This window comes from Scyliorhinus torazame, chromosome 15 (assembly GCF_047496885.1).
Source record: "Scyliorhinus torazame isolate Kashiwa2021f chromosome 15, sScyTor2.1, whole genome shotgun sequence".
NCBI lineage: Eukaryota > Metazoa > Chordata > Chondrichthyes > Carcharhiniformes > Scyliorhinidae > Scyliorhinus > Scyliorhinus torazame.
Window position 1 is genome coordinate 5327092 of NC_092721.1, and position 15828 is coordinate 5342919.

At 53.0% G+C, this 15828-nt stretch overlaps 1 protein-coding gene across 3 annotated transcripts in view; it reads right to left on the bottom strand.

Annotated features, from left to right (window-relative positions):
- Window positions 1-15828, bottom strand: part of arhgef7b (Rho guanine nucleotide exchange factor (GEF) 7b) — a 169743-nt gene that overhangs the window by 124746 nt on the left and 29169 nt on the right. For all 3 annotated transcript variants that reach the window (XM_072475992.1, XM_072475991.1, XM_072475990.1), the window contains exon 2: window positions 13772-13856. The gene's annotated coding sequence lies outside the window, so the exon portion shown is untranslated. The remainder of the gene's footprint in view (window positions 1-13771; window positions 13857-15828) is intronic.

Genomic DNA, 15828 nt, shown 5'->3' on the forward strand with positions numbered 1-15828 from the left:
AGGAGGTAGTCGGAGAGGGTGTTTTGGAACTTACAGCCCAGGCAGCTGAAGGCACAGCCGCCAACAGTGAAGCGATTAAAATTAGGGACAAGCCACAGGTCCATTTCCCGTAACATAACCTAACATTGATCACCGTTTGCAATTTTAAATTGATACTCTTTGATAGCTTTTGGGGAGGAAAGTTCCAGGTTTCAATAACCTTTTGTATCCTGTCCCTTGTAACGAGTGCAAAATTCCCTATGAGATATCTGACTGCTGAATGAATGACTTTTTGAACCTTTCTCTGTCTCTGCGCATCTTCAGCTGCATTTGTGCAATTCTTTTCAGACAGAGATTTGTGCCAATCACACACTGCTGCTATTTGCTCAGAATTGATTTGCCCAGAATTATTTTTTCTGTATTAGATCAAGAAGCAGTTCTCAGTTCTCTAGTGTGTGTGTGTTATTGAATCACACAGCACAGAAGGAGGCCATTCGACCAGTCACGGCTGTGCCAGCTCTTTGAAAGAAGCTATCCAAATAGTTTCACTCCCCCCACTCCCCGCTCTTTCCCCATTGCCTGAATATTATTCCCTTTTAACTAATTCTCCAATTCTCTTTTCAAAATGACTTTCACCATCCTTCCAGAGAACGAATTCAAGTAATGACTTGTTTCAATGAAAATCATCATTACAGACATTCAAGGTACATGAAGGGACAATTGGTTCTGAATCTGATGATTTATGACAGTGAAACAACATTGTTTCCTCAAAGTTTTCACTTGATACACTTTAACCTCACCCGCCCTGCCCCCTCCCCCCAAACTCAACAGCTTTTTCAGGGAGAGTTTACCAGATTTCCACTAACAGAGGGTCAGGACTGAGGGAGTGCTGCACTGTCAGAGGGTCAGTACTGAGGGAGTGCCGCACTGTCAGAGGGTCAGGACTGAGGGAGTGGTGCACTGTCAGAGGGTCAGTACTGAGGGAGTGCTGCACTGTCAGAGGGTCAGTACTGAGGGAGTGCTGCTCTGTCAGAGGGTCAGTACTGAGGGAGTGTCGCACTGTCAGAGGATCAGTACTGAGGGAGTGCCGCACTGTCAGAGGGTCAGTACTGAGGGAGAGCTGCACTGTCAGAGGGTCAGTACTGAGGGAGAGCTGCACTGTCAGAGGGTCAGTACTGAGGGAGTGCCGCACTGTCAGAGGGTCAGTACTGAGGGAGAGCTGCACTGTCAGAGGGTCAGTACTGAGGGAGTGCTGCACTGTCAGAGGGTCAGTACTGAGGGAGTGCCGCACTGTCAGTGGGTCAGTACTGAGGGAGTGCCGCACTGTCAGAGGATCAGTACTGAGGGAGTCCGCACTGTCAGAGGGTCAGTACTGAGGGAGAGCTGCACTGTCAGAGGGTCAGTACTGAGGGAGAGCTGCACTGTCAGAGGGTCAGTACTGAGGGAGTGCCGCACTGTCAGAGGGTCAGTACTGAGGGAGTGCTGCACTGTCAGAGGGTCAGTACTGAGGGAGTGCTGCACTGTCAGAGTCAGTACTGAGGGAGTGCTGCACTGTCAGAGGGTCAGTACTGAGGGAGTGCCGCACTGTCAGAGGGTCAGTACTGAGGGAGTGCCGCACTGTCAGAGTCAGTACTGAGGGAGTGCTGCACTGTCAGACGGTCAGTACTGAGGGAGTGCCGCACTGTCAGAGGGTCAGTACTGAGGGAGTGCCGCACTGTCAGAGGGTCAGTACTGAGGGAGAGCTGCGCTGTCAGAGGGTCAGTACTGAGGGAGTGCCGCACTGTCAGAGGGTCAGTACTGAGGGAGTGCTGCACTGTCAGAGGGTCAGTACTGAGGGAGTGCTGCACTGTCAGAGGGTCAGTACTGAGCGAGTGCTGCATTGTCAGAGGATCAGTACTGAGGGAGTGCTGCATTGTCAGAGGATCAGTACTGAGGGAGTGCTGCACTGTCAGAAGGTCAGTACTGAGGGAGTGCCGCACTGTCAGAGAGACAGTACTGAGGGAGTGCTGCATTGTCAGAGGATCAGTACTGAGGGAGTGCTGCACTGTCAGAGGGTCAGTACTGAGTGAGTGCTGCACTGTCAGAGGGTCACTACTGAGGGAGTGCTGCACTGTCAGAGGGTCAGTCCTGAGGGAGTACTGCATTGTCAGAGGATCAGTACTGAGGGAGTGCTGCACTGTCAGAATGTCAGTACTGAGGGAGTGCCGCACTGTCAGAGAGACAGTACTGAGGGAGTGCTGCACTGTCAGAGGATCAGTACTGAGGGAGTGCCGCACTGTCAGAGTGTCAGTACTGAGGGAGTGCTGCACTGTCAGAGGGTCAGTACTGAGGGAGTGCTGCACTGTCAGAGGGTCAGTGCTGAGGGAGTGTCGCACTGTCAGAGGGTCAGTACTGAGGGAGTGCCGCACTGTCAGAGGGTCAGTACTGAGGGAGTGCCGCACTGTCAGGCGGTCAGTACTGAGGGAGTGCCGCACTGTCAGAGGGTCAGGACTGAGGGAGTGCCGCACTGTCAGGGGGTCAGTACTGAGAGAGTGCTGCACTGTCAGAGGGTCAGTACTGAGGGAGTGCTGCACTGTCAGAGGGTCAGTACTGAGGGAGTGCTGCACAGTCAGAGGGTCAGTGCTGAGGGAGAGCTGCACTGTCAGAGGGTCAGTACTGAGGGAGAGCTGCACTGTCAGAGGGTCAGTACTGAGGGAGTGCCGCACTGTCAGAGGGTCAGTACTGAGGGAGTGCCGCACTGTCAGAGTCAGTACTGAGGGAGTGCTGCACTGTCAGACGGTCAGTACTGAGGGAGTGCCGCACTGTCAGAGGGTCAGTACTGAGGGAGTGCCGCACTGTCAGAGGGTCAGTACTGAGGGAGAGCTGCGCTGTCAGAGGGTCAGTACTGAGGGAGTGCCGCACTGTCAGAGGGTCAGTACTGAGGGAGTGCTGCACTGTCAGAGGGTCAGTACTGAGGGAGTGCTGCACTGTCAGAGGGTCAGTACTGAGCGAGTGCTGCATTGTCAGAGGATCAGTACTGAGGGAGTGCTGCATTGTCAGAGGATCAGCACTGAGGGAGTGCTGCACTGTCAGAAGGTCAGTACTGAGGGAGTGCCGCACTGTCAGAGGGTCAGTACTGAGGGAGTGCTGCACTGTCAGAGGGTCAGTACTGAGGGAGTGCTGCACTGTCAGAGGGTCAGTACTGAGCGAGTGCTGCATTGTCAGAGGATCAGTACTGAGGGAGTGCTGCATTGTCAGAGGATCAGTACTGAGGGAGTGCTGCACTGTCAGAAGGTCAGTACTGAGGGAGTGCCGCACTGTCAGAGAGACAGTACTGAGGGAGTGCTGCATTGTCAGAGGATCAGTACTGAGGGAGTGCTGCACTGTCAGAGGGTCAGTACTGAGTGAGTGCTGCACTGTCAGAGGGTCACTACTGAGGGAGTGCTGCACTGTCAGAGGGTCAGTCCTGAGGGAGTACTGCATTGTCAGAGGATCAGTACTGAGGGAGTGCTGCACTGTCAGAATGTCAGTACTGAGGGAGTGCCGCACTGTCAGAGAGACAGTACTGAGGGAGTGCTGCACTGTCAGAGGATCAGTACTGAGGGAGTGCCGCACTGTCAGAGTGTCAGTACTGAGGGAGTGCTGCACTGTCAGAGGGTCAGTACTGAGGGAGTGCTGCACTGTCAGAGGGTCAGTGCTGAGGGAGTGTCGCACTGTCAGAGGGTCAGTACTGAGGGAGTGCCGCACTGTCAGAGGGTCAGTACTGAGGGAGTGCCGCACTGTCAGGCGGTCAGTACTGAGGGAGTGCCGCACTGTCAGAGGGTCAGGACTGAGGGAGTGCCGCACTGTCAGGGGGTCAGTACTGAGAGAGTGCTGCACTGTCAGAGGGTCAGTACTGAGGGAGTGCTGCACTGTCAGAGGGTCAGTACTGAGGGAGTGCTGCACAGTCAGAGGGTCAGTGCTGAGGGAGAGCTGCACTGTCAGAGGGTCAGTACTGAGGGAGAGCTGCACTGTCAGAGGGTCAGTACTGAGGGAGTGCCGCACTGTCAGAGGGTCAGTACTGAGGGAGTGCTGCACTGTCAGAGGGTCAGTACTGAGGGAGTGCTGCACTGTCAGAGTCAGTACTGAGGGAGTGCTGCACTGTCAGAGGGTCAGTACTGAGGGAGTGCCGCACTGTCAGAGGGTCAGTACTGAGGGAGTGCCGCACTGTCAGAGTCAGTACTGAGGGAGTGCTGCACTGTCAGACGGTCAGTACTGAGGGAGTGCCGCACTGTCAGAGGGTCAGTACTGAGGGAGTGCCGCACTGTCAGAGGGTCAGTACTGAGGGAGAGCTGCGCTGTCAGAGGGTCAGTACTGAGGGAGTGCCGCACTGTCAGAGGGTCAGTACTGAGGGAGTGCTGCACTGTCAGAGGGTCAGTACTGAGGGAGTGCTGCACTGTCAGAGGGTCAGTACTGAGCGAGTGCTGCATTGTCAGAGGATCAGTACTGAGGGAGTGCTGCATTGTCAGAGGATCAGTACTGAGGGAGTGCTGCACTGTCAGAAGGTCAGTACTGAGGGAGTGCCGCACTGTCAGAGAGACAGTACTGAGGGAGTGCTGCATTGTCAGAGGGTCAGTACTGAGGGAGTGCTGCACTGTCAGAGGGTCAGTACTGAGTGAGTGCTGCACTGTCAGAGGGTCACTACTGAGGGAGTGCTGCACTGTCAGAGGGTCAGTCCTGAGGGAGTACTGCATTGTCAGAGGATCAGTACTGAGGGAGTGCTGCACTGTCAGAATGTCAGTACTGAGGGAGTGCCGCACTGTCAGAGAGACAGTACTTAGGGTGTGCTGCACTGTCAGAGGATCAGTACTGAGGGAGTGCCGCACTGTCAGAGTGTCAGTACTGAGGGAGTGCTGCACTGTCAGAGGGTCAGTACTGAGGGAGTGCTGCACTGTCAGAGGGTCAGTGCTGAGGGAGTGTCGCACTGTCAGAGGGTCAGTACTGAGGGAGTGCCGCACTGTCAGGGGGTCAGTACTGAGGGAGTGCCGCACTGTCAGAGGGTCAGTACTGAGGGAGTGCCGCACTGTCAGGGGGTCAGTACTGAGAGAGTGCTGCACTGTCAGAGGGTCAGTACTGAGGGAGTGCTGCACTGTCAGAGGGTCAGTACTGAGGGAGTGCTGCACAGTCAGAGGGTCAGTACTGAGGGAGAGCTGCACTGTCAGAGGGTCAGTACTGAGGGAGTGCCGCACTGTCAGAGGGTCAGTGCTGAAGGAGTGTCGCACTGTCAGAGGGTCAGTACTGAGGGAGTGCCGCACTGTCAGAGAGTCAGTACTGAGGGAGTGCCGCACTGTCAGAGGGTCAGTAGTGAGGGAGCGCCACACTGTCAGAGGGTCAGTACTGAGGGAGTGCTGCACTGACAGAGGGTCAGTACTGAGGGAGTGCTGCATTGTCAGAGGGTCAGTACTGAAGGAGTGCCGCACTGTCAGTGAGTCAGTACTGAGGGAGTGCCGCACTGTCAGAGGGTCAGTACTGAGGGAGTGCTGCACTGTCAGAGGGTCAGTACTGAGGGAGTGCTGCACTGTCAGAGGGTCAGTACTGAGGGAGTGCTGCACTGTCAGAGTCAGTACTGAGGGAGTGCTGCACTGTCAGAGGGTCAGTACTGAGGGAGTGCCGCACTGTCAGAGCGTCAGTACTGAGGGAGTGCCGCACTGTCAGAGGGTCAGTACTGAGGGAGAGCTGCACTGTCAGAGGGTCAGTACTGAGGGAGTGCTGCACTGTCAGAGGGTCAGTACTGAGGGAGTGCTGCACTGTCAGAGACAGTACTGAGGGAGTGCTGCACTGTCAGAGGTTCAGTACTGAGGGAGTGCCGCACTGTCAGAGGGTCAGTACTGAGGGAGTGCTGCACTGTCAGAGGGTCAGTACTGAGGGAATTCTGCACTGTCAGAGGGTCAGTGCTGAGGGAGTGTTGCACTGTCAGAGGGTCAGTACTGAGGGAGTGCCGCACTGTCAGATGGTCAGGACTGAGGGAGTGCTGCACTGTCAGAGGGTCAGTACTGAGGGAGTGCCGCACTGTCAGAGGATCAGTACTGAGGGAGTGCCGCACTGTCAGAGTCAGTACTGAGGGAGTGCTGCACTGTCAGACGGTCAGTACTGAGGGAGTGCCGCACTGTCAGAGGGTCAGTACTGAGGGAGTGCCGCACTGTCAGAGGGTCAGTACTGAGGGAGAGCTGCACTGTCAGAGGGTCAGTACTGAGGGAGTGCCGCACTGGCAGAGGGTCAGTACTGAGGGAGTGCTGCACTGTCAGAGGGTCAGTACTGAGGGAGTGCTGCACTGTCTGAGGGTCAGTACTGAGCGAGTGCTGCATTGTCAGAGGATCAGTACTGAGGGAGTGCTGCATTGTCAGAGGATCAGTACTGAGGGAGTGCTGCACTGTCAGAAGGTCAGTACTGAGGGAGTGCCGCACTGTCAGAGACACAGTACTGAGGGAGTGCTGCACTGTCAGAGGGTCAGGACTGAGGGAGTGCTGCACTGTCAGAGTGTCAGTACTGAGTGAGTGCTGCATTGTCAGAGGGTCAGTACTGAGGGAGTGCTGAATTGTCAGAGGATCAGTACTGAGGGAGTGCTGCACTGTCAGAGGGTCAGTACTGAGTGAGTGCTGCACTGTCAGAGGGTCACTACTGAGGGAGTGCTGCACTGTCAGAGGGTCAGTCCTGAGGGAGTACTGCATTGTCAGAGGATCAGTACTGAGGGAGTGCTGCACTGTCAGAATGTCAGTACTGAGGGAGTGCCGCACTGTCAGAGAGACAGTACTGAGGGAGTGCTGCACTGTCAGAGGATCAGTACTGAGGGAGTGCTGCATTGTCAGAGAATCAGTACTGAGGGAGTGCTGCACTGTCAGAGGGTCAGTACTGAGTGAGTGCTGCACTGTCAGAGGGTCAGTACTGAGTGAGTGCTGCACTGTCAGAGGGTCAGTACTGAGTGAGTGCTGCACTGTCAGAGGTTCAGTCCTGAGGGAGTGCTGCACTGTCAGAGGGTAGGTCATGAGGGAGTGATGCACTGTCAGAGGGTCAGTACTGAGGGAGTGCCGCACTGTCAGGGGGTCAGTACTGAGAGAGTGCTGCACTGTCAGAGGGTCAGTACTGAGGGAGTGCTGCACTGTCAGAGGGTCAGTACTGAGGGAGTGCTGCACTGTCAGAGGGTCAGTACTGAGAGAGTGCTGCACTGTCAGAGGGTCAGTACTGAGGGAGTGCCGCACTGTCAGAGGGTCAGTACTGAGGGAGTGCCGCACTGTCAGGGGGTCAGTACTGAGAGAGTGGTGCACTGTCAGAGGGTCAGGAGTGAAGGAGCGCCACACTGTCAGAGGGTCAGTACTGAGGGAGTGCCGCACAGTCAGAGGGTCAGTACTGAGGGAGAGCTGCACTGTCAGAGGGTCAGTAATTAGGGAGTGCCGCACTGTCAGAGGGTCAGTGCTGAAGGAGTGTCGCACTGTCAGAGGGTCAGTACTGAGGGAGTGCCGCACTGTCAGAGAGTCAGTACTGAGGGAGTGCCGCACTGTCAGAGGGTCAGTAGTGAGGGAGCGCCACACTGTCAGAGGGTCAGTACTGAGGGAGTGCTGCACTGACAGAGGGTCAGTACTGAGGGAGTGCTGCATTGTCAGAGGGTCAGTACTGAAGGAGTGCCGCACTGTCAGTGAGTCAGTACTGAGGGAGTGCCGCACTGTCAGAGGGTCAGTACTGAGGGAGAGCTGCACTGTCAGAGGGTCAGTACTGAGGGAGTGCCGCACTGTCAGAGGGTCAGTACTGAGGGAGTGCTGCACTGTCAGAGTCAGTACTGAGGGAGTGCTGCACTGTCAGAGGGTCAATACTGAGGGAGTGCCGCACTGTCAGAGGGTCAGTACTGAGGGAGTGCCGCACTGTCAGAGGGTCAGTACTGAGGGAGAGCTGCACTGTCAGAGGGTCAGTACTGAGGGAGTGCTGCACTGTCAGAGACACAGTACTGAGGGAGTGCTGCACTGTCAGAGACAGTACTGAGGGAGTGCTGCACTGTCAGAGTGTCAGTACTGAGTGAGTGCTGCATTGTCAGAGGGTCAGTACTGAGGGAGTGCTGAATTGTCAGAGGATCAGTACTGAGGGAGTGCTGCACTGTCAGAGGGTCAGTACTGAGTGAGTGCTGCACTGTCAGAGGGTCACTACTGAGGGAGTGCTGCACTGTCAGAGGGTCAGTCCTGAGGGAGTACTGCATTGTCAGAGGATTAGTACTGAGGGAGTGCTGCACTGTCAGAGGATCAGTACTGAGGGAGTGCCGCACTGTCAGAGAGACAGTACTGAGGGAGTGCTGCACTGTCAGAGGATCAGTACTGAGGGAGTGCTGCATTGTCAGAGAATCAGTACTGAGGGAGTGCTGCACTGTCAGAGGGTCAGTACTGAGTGAGTGCTGCACTGTCAGAGGGTCAGTACTGAGTGAGTGCTGCACTGTCAGAGGGTCAGTACTGAGTGAGTGCTGCACTGTCAGAGGTTCAGTCCTGAGGGAGTGCTGCACTGTCAGAGGGTAGGTCATGAGGGAGTGATGCACTGTCAGAGGGTCAGTACTGAGGGAGTGCCGCACTGTCAGGGGGTCAGTACTGAGAGAGTGCTGCACTGTCAGAGGGTCAGTACTGAGGGAGTGCTGCACTGTCAGAGGGTCAGTACTGAGGGAGTGCCGCACAGTCAGAGGGTCAGTACTGAGGGAGTGCCGCACTGTCAGAGGGTCAGTACTGAGGGAGTGCCGCACTGTCAGAGGGTCAGGAGTGAGGGAGCGCCACACTGTCAGAGGGTCAGTACTGAGGGAGTGCTGCACTGACAGAGGGTCAGTACTGAGGGAGTGCCGCACTGACAGAGGGTCAGTACTGAGGAAGTGCCGCACTGACAGAGGGTCAGTACTGAGGGAGTGCTGCATTGTCAGAGGGTCAGTACTGAAGGAGTGCCGCACTGTCAGTGAGTCAGTACTGAGGGAGTGCTGCACTGTCAGAGAGTCAGTACTGAGGGAGTGCTGCACTGTCAAAGGGTCAGTACTGAAGGAGTGCCGCACTGTCAGAGAGTCAGTAATGAGGGAGTGCTGCACTGTCAGAGGGTCAGTACTGAGGGAGTGCTGCATTGTCATAGGGTCAGTACTGAAGGAGTGCCGCACTGTCAGAGAGTCAGTACTGAGGGAGTGCTGCACTGTCAGAGAGTCAGTACTGAGGGAGTGCTGCACTGTCAAAGGGTCAGTACTGAAGGAGTGCCGCACTGTCAGAGAGTCAGTAATGAGGGAGTGCTGCACTGTCAGAGGGTCAGTACTGAGGGAGTGCAGCACTGTCAGAGGGTCAGTACTGAGGGAGTGCTGCACTGTCAGAGGGTCAGTACTGAGGGAGTGCCGCACTGTCAGAGAGTCAATACTGAGAGAGTGCTGCACTGTCAGAGGGTCAGTACTGAGGGAGTGCTGCACTGTCAGAGGGTGAGTGCTGAAGGAGTGTCGCACTGTCAGAGGGTCAGTACTGAGGGAGTGCTCCACTGTCAGAGAGTCAGTACTGAGGGAGTGCTGCACTGTCAAAGGGTCAGTACTGAAGGAGTGCCGCACTGTCAGAGAGTCAGTAATGAGGGAGTGCTGCACTGTCAGAGGGTCAGTACTGAGGGAGTGCCGCACTGTCAGAGGGTCAGGACTGAGGGAGTGCCGCACTGTCGGAGGGTCAGTACTGAGGGAGTGCTGCACTGTCAGAGGGTCAGTACTGAGGGAGTGCCGCACTGTCAGAGGGTCAGTACTGAGGGAGTGCCGCACTGTCAGAGGGTCAGTACTGAGGGAGTGCCGCACTGTCAGAGGGTCAGTGCTGAGGGAGTGCCGCACTGTCAGAGGGTCAGTACTGAGGGAGCGCCGCACTGTCAGAGGGTCAGTACTGAGGGAGTGCTGCATTGTAAGAGGGTCAGTACTGAGGGAGTGCTGCACTGTCAGAGGGTCAGTACTGAGGGAGTGCCGCACTGTCAGAGGGTCAGTACTGAGGGAGTGCCGCACTGTCAGAGGGTCAGTACTGAGGGAGTGCCGCACTGTCAGAGGGTCAGTACTGAGGGAGCGCCGCACTGTTGATGCTTCCGTGTTTCAATGAGATGTTAACTGAAGCCCTGTTTGCCCTCCCAGGTAGATGAAAAAAGATCCCATGGCACTCTTCAAAGAATGGAAGAGAGGTCTCCCCATTGTCTTAGCCAATATTTATCCTTAAACCCATTCGCCCAGAACAGATCGTCACTCTGCTGTTTGTGAGGTGTAGCTGGGCACAAATTGGACGCTGTGTTTTCTATCTGTGTTTGGTGAATTGGACATTCTGAATTCTCCCTCTGTGTACTCGAACAGGCGCCGGAACGTGGCGACTAGGGGCTTTTCACAGTAACTTCATTGCAGTGTTAATGTGAGCCTACTTGTGACAGTAATAAAAATTGTTATTATTACATTATTATCTTACACAGTGACGACATTTTAAAAGCACCTAATTGGCTGTGAAATGTTTGGGGTGTTTTTAAAAAATATATATTTATTCAAAGTTTTTCCAACAAAAATTTTCAACCAATTAAACCCCCCCCCCCCTTACCGGAAAAGAAAAAGAGAAGGAACAGAACCAAACATAAACATATCAATCCAACATAATGCAGAACTTGTACATGGGTTCCTCCCGCACATATTGACTCTCCCAAATGTTTAGGTTCTTCCTTTTTCAACTGCCCCTAGGAAAACCCCCTTCCCCGCCCACCCCTCCCCCCCCCTCCCTCCCTGGGTTGCTGCTGCTGCTGACCTCCTCCTAACGCTCCGCAAGATAGTCTAGGAACGGTTGCCACCGCCTGAGGAACCCTTGCACAGACCCTCGTAAGGCAAACTTTATCCTCTCCAGCTTGAGGAACCCTGCCATGTCATTTATCCAGGCTTCCACACTGGGGGGCTTCGCGACTTTCCATAATAGCAAGATCCTCCGGCGGGCTACCAGGGACGCAAAGGCCAGATTACCGGCCTCTTTCGCCTCCTGCACTCCCGGTTTGTCCGCCACCCTAAATATTGCCAGCCCCCAACTTGGCTTGACCTGGACTTTCACCACCTTAGACTTAGTCCTCGCGAAACCCCTCCAGTACGCATCCAGTGCCGGGCACGACCAGAACATATGGGCATGATTCGCCGGGCTTCCTGAGCACGTCCCACTTCTGTCCTCCACCCCAAAGAACCTACTCAGCCTCGCCCCTGTCATATGCGCTCTGTGAATAACCTTAAACTGTATCAGGCTACGTCTGGCACACGAGGAAGAGGAATTAACCCTACTCCGGGCATCCGCCCACAGACCCTCTTCAATCTCCTCCCCCAAGTCCTCCTCCCATTTGCCCTTCAGCTCCTCTACCAAGGCCTCCTCCTCTTCTTTCATCTCCTGATATATCGCTGAAACCTTGCCCTCTCCGACCCATACACCCGAAATCACCCTGTCCTGAATCCCCCGTGCCGGGAGCAACGGGAATTAACACTCGGGCCCTCTTAACCAGCCCATTCAGGCCCCTCACATTCCACGTTATCAGCCGGATTGGGGGGCTTCCCGTAAGTCAGCTGACACCTGCTGACCCCGGCCTCCCCCGCCGTCCCATTGACCCCCCCCCGTGTGGAAATCCCCCCTCCTCCTCCTCCCCAGCGATCAGTGTGCGCGCCTCCATCCCCCCCTCCGTCCTTCCCTAGCGCGGAAAAAAGCCCGCGCTTTCCTGAGCCAGCCCCGCCCCCTCTGGCGCAGCTCCCGTTGCGGCCTTATCCCAATTCCTCCATCCCCGGGCCTCCCCTCCCTCCAGCACATTCGCCCCATCAGATCTCTTCCCCCATCCCCATCCATCACCCAACCCGTGGAACATTCCCTACGCATAGTTAAACCCCTGTATACAACCGACATCCCCCCCCACAACCACAGACCCTCAGTTTGAGTCCAACGTTTCAGTTTGGATAAAGGTCCAAGCCTCTTCAGGCGTTTCAAAGTAGTGGTGTCGATCCTGAAATGTGACCCACAATCACGCTGGCTGCAGCATTCCGAACCTCACCCCCTTCCGATGGAGCACCGCCTTGGCCCGATTAAAACCAGCTCTCTTCTTTGCCATCTCCGTACTCCAGTCCTGATAGATTCGGATCACCGCATTCTCCCACCTGCTGCTCCGCTCTTTCTTGGCCCATCTCAAGACACACAAACTCTCTGTCCACGAGACGGTGAAACCTCACCACTACCGCCCTTGGCGGCTCGTTGGCCTTGGGTCTCCTCGCCAGGACCCGGTGAGCCCCATCTAGCTCCAGGGGACTCGGAGAGGCCTCCGCACCCATCAGCGAATGGAGCATCGTGCTCACATATGCCCCGACATCGGCCCGCTCCACCCCTTCAGGGAGACCCAGAATCCGAAGATTCTTCCAACTCGACCTGTTCTCCAGGTACTCGAATCTTTCCGCCCACCTCTTGTGCAGCGCCTCGTGCGCCTCCATCTTCACCGCCAGGCCCAAGATCTCGTCCTCGTTCTCTGCGGCTTTTTCCCGCACCTCCCGGATCTCTACCCCGTGGGCCTTCTGGGTCTCCACTAACCCCTCGATCGCCGTCAGCAGTGGCACCAGCACCTCTTTCTTAAGCTCCTCCACGCAGCGCCTGAGAAACTCCTGCTGCTCCGGCCCCCATGCCGCTCGATCTCCGCCCTCTGCCATCTTGTTTTTTCTCCCTCGCTTCTTTCGCTGCTCCAAAACCACTTTTTTGACCGCTCCACTTCTGGTCCACTCCATATACTATGGAAGGGGGACCTTGCTCTGACCTTCCCACATGGGAAGTCGTCGAAAAATTTCCGTTGGGGCTCCTCTGGAGAGCCCAAAAGTCCGTTCTAGCGAGAGCTGCCGGAATGTGCGGCTTAGCTCCGCATCGCCGCAACCGGAAGTTGCTTGGGGTGTATTTAAGTTATAAATGCGAGCTATAGAAATACAACTATCTCATTGTACCCAAATTCAGGGGAGCTGCTGCACACCCTGAAGGTCATCAGGTGGAATCGTAGGTTCTATATCTAACTGTATCACACATATTCACATTGTTGCCCATAAATTATATAATATAAAGGTGACCAGAAACATGTGGGGGTTAAGAGGCTGAGGGTCTGTGGTAAGGGCGAGCTGGATGAACGAACGGCCTCAACAAAGGTATGAGCATCAACGTAGAATTTACAGTGCAGAAGGAGGCCATTCGGCCCATTAAGTCTGCACTGATCCTTGGGAAGAGCACCCTACTTAAGCCCACACCTCCAACCTATCCCCGTAACCCAGTAACCCCACCTAAACATTTTGGACACTAAGGGCAATTTAGCATAGCCAATCCACCTAACCTGCACATGTGGGAGGAAACCGGAGCACCCGGAGGAAACCCACGCAGACACGGGGAGAACGTGCAGACTCTGCACAGACAGTGACCCAAGGCCTGAATTGAACCCAGGACCCTGGAGCTGTGAAGCAACAGTGCTAACCACTGTGCTACCGTGCCGCCCTTGTTAGAATGAAATGAACTGGCAATTATTATTTACATTTACAATTTAACAAAATTGTCCTCCCAGGTCAGAATTTCACCGACAGGAAGCACATCAGGAACCTGAAGCAAACTGCATGTACAAAGCTCCATCAGGGGTTCATAATTAACCAATCATTGTCACGTCGCCTATTATAAATGCATGATGGAGGATGAACGGTCATCAATTTCATGTATGGTAAGCGGTGAGTGTAACGTTGCTGAGTACTGCTTCAAACAGCGAGCCTGATTTACCCAGAGACCAGCCCCTCCTGAAGGAGTCCGCTTACCTGCAGTTACTTTGTTCAAAGCCACCAGGGAACTCAGAATCTTGTTGAAGTTCTGTCCTTGATAAAGGTCATTGGCATCAAAAGTCTGCAGGAAAGCAACAGAGACGATATTTTCATTACTTTTTATTGTTAACACATTACTTCAATCTTCACCAAGTGCAGCTTCCAGAGGTGGGGCAGCTTGGTGAATAAAAGCCAAAGTTAAAAGTCCAGGATGTTTAATTGACAAGTCTTTCAATAATTCAAAGGAAAAGTCCCAACGTATTTTTGAATGCACCTATCTGTGAAGACTTGTTTTCATTCCTGACAGCAAGCAATAAAGAGAACATTCACACACCTAGCTCCAAAAACAGAATTCCGGTCTTTTCCACCTATTCCACCGACTTAGAAACCAGCCAAAAAAAACCCCGAAATGTGGAATCACAGGAGTTGTCTCTTTGATCTCCATCAAATCCACACAAAAAACATTAGTGATCTGTGATTACAAGGTTTTCTGTGTGAGCACTGAATCTCGATGCTCACAGGAATCTGAACACACACAATTTCAGCAGCTAGAACCTAATTTCAAATAACTACAATTTTAAAACATGGTAGATCATGGAAAGGATCAACTTGCTCTACCTCATAACACGTTGGACGGAGGAATCTGTGAGCAACTTTGAAACGGAGATGAATTTATTAACGCCCCACTGCTGTATTCTCACTAGCCAGATTACATTGCAACAAGAACATTCTAGTTTTAAAAAGGCGAAGGTCCTTACCATACTCTGCACAGTGGGGTATTCCACATTTCAAATCAAACCCAATAGTGCATGAATACAGAGTCCGTCCCCTCCACATACTCTATGATGTCAGTGAGAAGCATGAGCAGGAGGTGTCCTTACCAAGTTGGAATTTTGAGTACTTGTTGACTTTACATCATGTCTATCGCCTCCTCACAATGTGAGATCTCACCAACAGAGAGCAGCTTCACACAAGACAGAAACCTCAGTGCAACTTCTGCCAAGATCCTTTGGCCCTATTTCAAAGAAGAGCATGGGAGATCTCCCGGTGTCCTGGCCAGCATTTAGTTATGTCGATTGAAGGGTTTTCTGGTCATTACCTCAATGCTGTTTGTGGACTCTTGCTGCGCACAAATTGTCTGCAGTGTTTCCTACACTTGGAAAGTATATGTTAGCTGGAAAGTGCATTGGGCACCTTGAGGTCATGAAAGGTGCTACAAAAATGCAATTTGTTTTTCTTGTAATTTTTGTCAATGACATTCAAATAGGGGCTCTTTACAAATTTTGCAGTAAGCTTGTGATAAGAGAGATCAGGGCAGGTTTGTGACCATTGAACTCCTTCAATGCGAGGAACCCATCCTCCAACTGCTCTGACCTTAATCAAACTTATCAAACAGTTGATGAGAATTTATTTGGCGTGTCCCAGGCTTGGCTAACATAATTTCAAATTTACAATGAGTGATGAATGTAAGAAATTGTTATATATTATATTTTATATTTGTTGCAGTAATATCACTAAAAACCCTGGCTTAAAATACATACAAGCAGTGTGTCTACTAAAGCTGTAATTAAGGGGTAGTAAAAGGTGAGGTAATAATTGATTTTAACCATTTAATTGTTTACATATAGATGGCTACTGGAATACTGTTTATCGAAAGTAGATTTCCTGGGGTGTATATAATTTAGGGAGTGGTGTTTAGCCCTAGCTAAGCAGGTCATGGGACATCTTAGTGGGATGCTGATGACATAATAAATAGGAGGAGCCAGGCTGACTGTAGTTTTTGACATTTTGCTATAGGATTTTAGTTTGACAAGACAAAGAGATTTTCTGGTTGTTTTGAAAGTTCTCTCTCCAAAGGTCTAGACAGAGAACAGCGAGGAAGCCTGACTGGCTAACTTTATTTATGAGCAGATTTTTAACTGTATTTAGTTGCTTCATTGGGAAATATATAGTGGTAGGTGTTAGTAGTGAGATAAAGTTTATTCTTTTAGTTAACAACTATTTAACTGTCAATTATAAGGCTATGTCTTTGAAGTTAATGTGGTTAATTCTAT